This window comes from Alexandromys fortis, unplaced genomic scaffold, assembly GCF_014885135.2.
Source record: "Alexandromys fortis isolate MF-2015 unplaced genomic scaffold, M_Fortis_MF-2015_v1.1 scaffold_6, whole genome shotgun sequence".
In the NCBI taxonomy this organism is placed as follows: Eukaryota; Metazoa; Chordata; class Mammalia; order Rodentia; family Cricetidae; genus Alexandromys; species Alexandromys fortis.
This window is the reverse complement of record NW_026067902.1, coordinates 23,478,728-23,484,834: the sequence shown is the minus strand read 5'-3', so window position 1 is coordinate 23,484,834 and position 6,107 is coordinate 23,478,728. Positions and strand designations below refer to the sequence as shown.

Here is a 6,107-nt window from a genome sequence, read left to right as displayed (position 1 = left end):
CAGTGCTCTGTAGTGTACATACCTCATTTTGTTTCATAAGTAGAATGTATTTTATAATTCTTATAGTTCCCTTCTGATAATTTTTATTTTGATTTATTTTTAAAATTTTTAATTGAAATAGAATTGCATCATTCCTCCCCCATCCTTCCTGCAGTCCCCTTATGGTTACCTTCTCTTGAATTACCTTTGCAGGTCCCCATACTCTCAAGTTGATAGCTTCTTTGATTGCATTTGTTACCTTCATATATGTACGCATGTGTAAACTGGAGACTGTGCTTTTGTTTCCCAAATGCCAAGACCTGAATAATCACACAGAAACTATATTAACTGTCACACTGTTTGCTCAATGTCACGGGTGTATTTCTAAGTAGCTCTAACATGTTAAATTAACCCATTTCTATTAATCTATGTATCGTCATGAGTTTGTGGCTTACCGGTAAGTGAGTTTGTGGCTTACCGGTAAGATTCTGGCATCTTTCTCCTTTGACAGATACAGGGCATCCTCTAGACTCTTGCCTACTCTCCTCTCTATCTCTGTTCGAATTTTCTGCCTGACTTTACTCTGCTAATCCATTGGACAAAAACAGCTTTATTCACCAACCAATAAAAAAACAACATATATACAAAAGGATATCCTACATCAAGAATGTACATAAATATATACAAATAAAACTTACAGAGTCCATTTTTGTTGTTTGTGTATATATGATGTCAAGGCTGACCAATCTGCATTGAACAATCAGTTAGGAGGTGGGGGTTATTCCTGGGAGAGGCTGCTTCTCCTCCAAGCAATCAATAAGTGGCTATTATGTTTGTCTTGGGGTGGTACCCAGAAATTTGGCACCTGGTTGTATGCTTAGAATTTTAAAATGAGTCTGCGGACCACTGTATCTGTTTCAATCAGTTGCTGGATCAAGGCTCTATAATGGCATTTAGGGTGGTCGCTAATCTGATTATAGGGGAAAAACCATTGAACTGTCTTTTTGGAGCCCATTCCCCATGGAGGGACACGTTGCTCAGCCTTGATACAGAGGGGAGAGCTTGGTCCTGCCTCAACTTGGTATGCCAGACTCTACTAACTCCCCACGGGAGGCCTTATCCCCTCTGAGGAGAAGATGGGGGTTGAGATCCAGGGAGGTGAAGGAGGTGAGAAAGGGGGTTGGTGTGTAAAGTAAAATAAATAAATAAATAAATAAATAAATAAATAAATAAATAAATAGTCTGTTTGGTCAGATTGAAACTTTCAAAGAGTTTTTCAATTAGTCATTTTTTTCCTACTAGGAGAGGGCTACAAAGACATTAATGAAATGTGTAGTAAGTCATTTATGCAGAAAACATTAAGCACAAATTTGGAAAAGACACAGTTTGAACTTTGTGCACTGGTGCACCAGGATCCCCTTAGAGTCAGGCAGACTGTTCCATTAATTAGAAACCCAGGCCAACAAACGGATGGATCTAGAAAACATCATATTGAGATAACCCAGACCCAGAAAGACAAATATCATATGTACTCACTCATAAGTGGCTTTTAGACAGAAAGCAAAGAAAACCAGCCTACAATTCACAATTCCAGAGAACCTAGACAACAAAGAAGACCCTAAGAGAGATATATATGGATCTAATCTACATGGGAAGTAGAAAAAGACAAGATCTACTGAGTAAATGGGGAGCATGAAGGCCTTGGGAGAGGGTAGAAGGGGAGGAGGAGGAAGAGAGGAAAATACAGAGCTCAATAAAATCAATAAAAAAAAGAAAGACAGAAACCCAGCCCAACTTTACATATGGTCTTCATGGCCCATCACTGATTTAACTAGAACAAAGTAAATACTTTGTTATGTATTTTGAAGAAGCTAAACATAAACATAATTTCTGATTCAGTGGGATTTACTATCTTTCCTGTGAGGTCACATTTTCTTGTACTGTTTTAAACAAGAATAGTCAAAAAAAAAAAAAAGAAGAAGAAATGGATTAGACAGTAAAATAGTACATGTGAGTGGGCTTTAAAGGCCTGTGGTTTCCATAGAGATAAAATGTGTGTGTGTGAAATATATATATTAGATTGTTTATATGTGAGACTCTTTTCATGTCCTAGGTGTCTGTCCAAATGGCCACCACACTCTTATTTATGGCCTATCAGAAATATATCAGTATTTTGACCCACTTGCCTATTGAAGTGTTTTTTTTTTTATGTCTCTGAACAAGTCTTGTGGAATGTTGCTTATTTTAAATAGTTCATGATATCAGCATGTCAGAGGCTTAAAATCACAGTTAAGAGTCTTTTTAACGAGGCTCAATAGGGCATGTATCCAAGCAAAATTTTACTGTCTTTAATCTTGAGCTTTATAGTCAGGGTTCACCATATCTATTTAATGTGAGGGAATGTGAACTGGCGATACTTTATTCCATATGTTATATATTTATGAGACCTGCTTATCCAGAACTCACAGGCCAATTATTACCCTAGCCAGAGACCTTGTTTTTACATTCCTGTTTTCTCCTCATGAGCAGCTGCAAACCACAAGTGAAGTTTCTAATGTTAGACAAGGTGTATCCATTAGTTCCACTAAAAAGCTCTAACCACCGGAGTTCATTGATTTTTAGTTTCATATATCATTAATGAGGAGATTAGATACTTGTTTAGGAAACAAAGCCAGCTTAAGTGGCGCTTGTTCCTACAGCATGTACAGTTGAAGGCCTCAGTGAACACTCTCACAGGTCACACCGTAAGCAAGCCTAAAACAGAACATGTACACATGTCGATAATTACATTATCACAATTGTTTCAACGCCATTCAAAATTAATAAGGGCAGTAAAAGCAAAAATATTTCTAATTTTTCTCTTATCTGGACATATATCTTCTGGGGGGATTACTATTAATTTTCCTTAAGGGGCTAGCAAAATATCAAGTCCAGTTCTTCAAGTGAAAGCAAAATGCATCTTGCTCACAGGATGGTGTTGACTGTGAAGCAAAAGAATACTTTAAGGAAAAACAGGAATAGAGCCAAGCAATGTTTCTCTGTACCAACAAAAAGGAATTTAAAAAAATAAAAAAAATCATTCCTTGCTCAGGATAGCCTTTAAGTAAAAGTTATCAAATAACTATGAGAGTTTATAAGAATCCATTGTCAGGAAACTAAGCAAAGTGGGAAAGGAAAGAAGAGCAGCAAGCAGCATTGCCTGATTGCATCGTGCATCAAGTGGGGGAAGCAAGATGTCACTTAAAATAGGTTGGTGTTGAGAGAGAGGGTGGGAGGGAGGGAGAGAGAGAGAGATAGAGAGAGAGAGAGAGAGAGAGAGAGAGAGAGAGAGAGAGAGAGAGAGAGAGAGAGATCAGCACTTTGTGTATGTGCAGCCTTTTGCATGTGGTAAACAAAGCATCCCCTAAGAGATGGGCTGCAGGTCCCTAGGTAATCCTGCCAGAATGGGAAGAGAAGGTCAATTGGCCTCTAACTCTGCTTCCAAGAGCAGAAAGTTTTCTGCTTCGGGGAAAGAGAGGGAGCATGGTGATAGGAACTTGGTGAGGGATGCAGAGAACATATATGAAAAAATGTGAGATTACCCAGTGAGGAATAAAGTAAGTGTCACCCTTCTGTTTCCTTTACAAAGTGCACCAAACCTTTAGCCATTTTGTGATTGGTCCCCTCTAACATTGAGGCAATTATTCACAATTTCTGAGCACAAAATGGCATTATTACAATAATCTATAGAGCTCTCAAATGATTATTTTATAGGGTCATTTAAACGGGCTGGTTCAGATACCATAACAGCAAGGTAAAGATGTGATTTGAAATGAAACAGAATAGCTATTCTCAGCCTCGAGAAATATATACAATAACTGCAGAGAAAGGAACTCTTCCCCCACATAATGAGCTTTGAAAAGAAAAAGTAAAAATCACTAAGAATTACATGAAAATCCTCAAAGATATAGTTGAGTAGCATGAAAAAAATAAAAATAAACCTGAATGCTGACAAGCATATTTTAGAACATTGACTTCTCTAATAATTTTCTTATTATTTATTATTAATTGGGCATTAATAGAAATTGGTGAGGTATATGAATATTCTCTCAGAATTCTTAAGCTATTCAGAAACTTTAGTCAAATAATTTCACCTGTTTTAATGTATTTTAATAAAACCACTACAACTGTTTCCAATATGTAGAACAAGGTCTGGGAAATTCTGAATATTCTACCAAAAAATAAGTTATGACATTGATATTGTTATATCCAGACATTAACATCATATGAAGCTGGAGACATAGGAAAGTGCTTGGGATACAGTCTACCTGTTAATCCTGAAGAAAACATTTATTATATTGTAAACATAATTGTGGAACATACACAAAGAACACAAAAAAATGAAATGCTTCAATGTCTCAACAGTGAGCGCAACACTGCAGAACTATTGGTAACTGATTTTGCTGAGTTCTCTACAAGGACAGTATCTTACTTCTTACTTAATTTTAGGGATTGATTTAAGCTTTTCTGCCTATTGATGCAGCCAAGGAAACATCGCTGAAGGCACCCATTTCCCTGCAATCGTTTCCCAAGGAGCCGCAACAGCCGCAGAAGCTCTCCCTTGTAGGGCTGTGCTTCAAAAGCAACCAAGGAGAATCTGAGGAACCATTTTGAGCAATGGGGACCACTCATTGACTGCGTGGTAAAGAGAGATCCAAACACCAAACGATACTGGGGGCTTTCTGTTTGTTACACACGCCACTGTGGAGGAAGTGGATGCCCCTATGAATGGAAGAGTTAGGTGAGTGGAAGAGTTGTGGAACCTGTGAGAGCTGTGTCAAGAGAGGACTCTCAGAGACCAGGTGATCACTTAACTGTGGTAAAGATCTTCATTGGTGGAATCATCCACCTGAGAGATTATTTTGAGAAGTATGGGAAAAATTGAAGTTATTAAATCATGACTGACAGAGGCAGTGGAAAAGAGAGAGGTTTTGCTTTTGTCACCTTTGATGACCATGACTGTAGACAAGATTGTTATTCAGAAATACCATACTGTGAATGGCCCCAACTGCAAAGTAAGCAAAGTCCTATTCTGTAGAGGACTGTGTTCTGTTCTCGGGACCCACAAATAACTCCCGTTCAGATGATCTGACATTGTCTCCTTGCCACCACAGGCAGCAGGCACATACATGAAACACAAACATCCACTTATTAAAACACCTCCACACACACAAATAATTATAATAAAATATTTTTTCATATAATTTAAAAAAGAAAAGAGAAGCCCTATCAAAGCAGGAGATGGCTCATGCTTCATTCAGCCAAAGAGGTCGAAGCGATTCTGAAAATTTTGGTGTTGGTAGTGGAGGTGGTTTTGGTAGCAAGGACAATTTTGGTCGAGGAGGAAACTTGAGTGGTCGTGGTGGCTTCAGTGGCAGCCGTGGTGGTGGTGGATATGGAGGCCGTGGGGATGGTTGTAATGGATTCGGTAATGATGGAAGCAGTTTTTGGAGATGGAAGCTACAATGATTTCAGCAATTACAACAATCAGTCTTCAAATTTTGTACCAATGAAAGGAGAAAACTTTGGAGGCAGAAGCTCCGGCCCTTAATGGTGGCAGAGGGAAGTTCTTTGCTAACATGAAATCAAGGTGGCTACAGTGGCACCAGCAGCAGCCGCAGCTATGGCAGTGGCAGGGGGTTCTAATTACAGCCAGGAAAGAAAGCTTTAGAGAAGAAAAAAAGAGCCAGAGAAGTCACAGGGAAGCTACAGGTTATGACAGATTGTGAACTCAGCCAAGCACAATGGTGGCAAGGCCTGGCTGCTACAAAGAAGACATGCTTTACACAATACTCACGGGGATGGGCAGAACAACTCCAGGACTGTATTTGTGACTAATTGTTTAACAGGTTATTTTAGTTTCTGTTCTGTGGAAAGTGTAAAGCATTCCAAAAGGGGGGGGGGGGGCTTTTTACTGTAGACGTTTTATCACCCATGCTGTTGATTGCTAAATGTAATAGCCTGATCATGATGCTAAATAAATGTCTTTTTTTCTTCTTTCTTCTTTCTTCTTTTTCTTTTTTAAATGTGCTATGTGAAGTTAATCTCCTCTGAAGTCATCTTGGTAAACTTCCCCAACAGTATGAAGT

General features: G+C 38.6%; 1 pseudogene; it reads left to right on the top strand.

Annotated features, from left to right (window-relative positions):
- Window positions 1–417: 417 nt before the first annotated feature.
- LOC126496625 (heterogeneous nuclear ribonucleoprotein A1-like 3) lies at window positions 418–5,664 on the top strand (annotated as a pseudogene).
- Window positions 5,665–6,107: the final 443 nt, after the last annotated feature.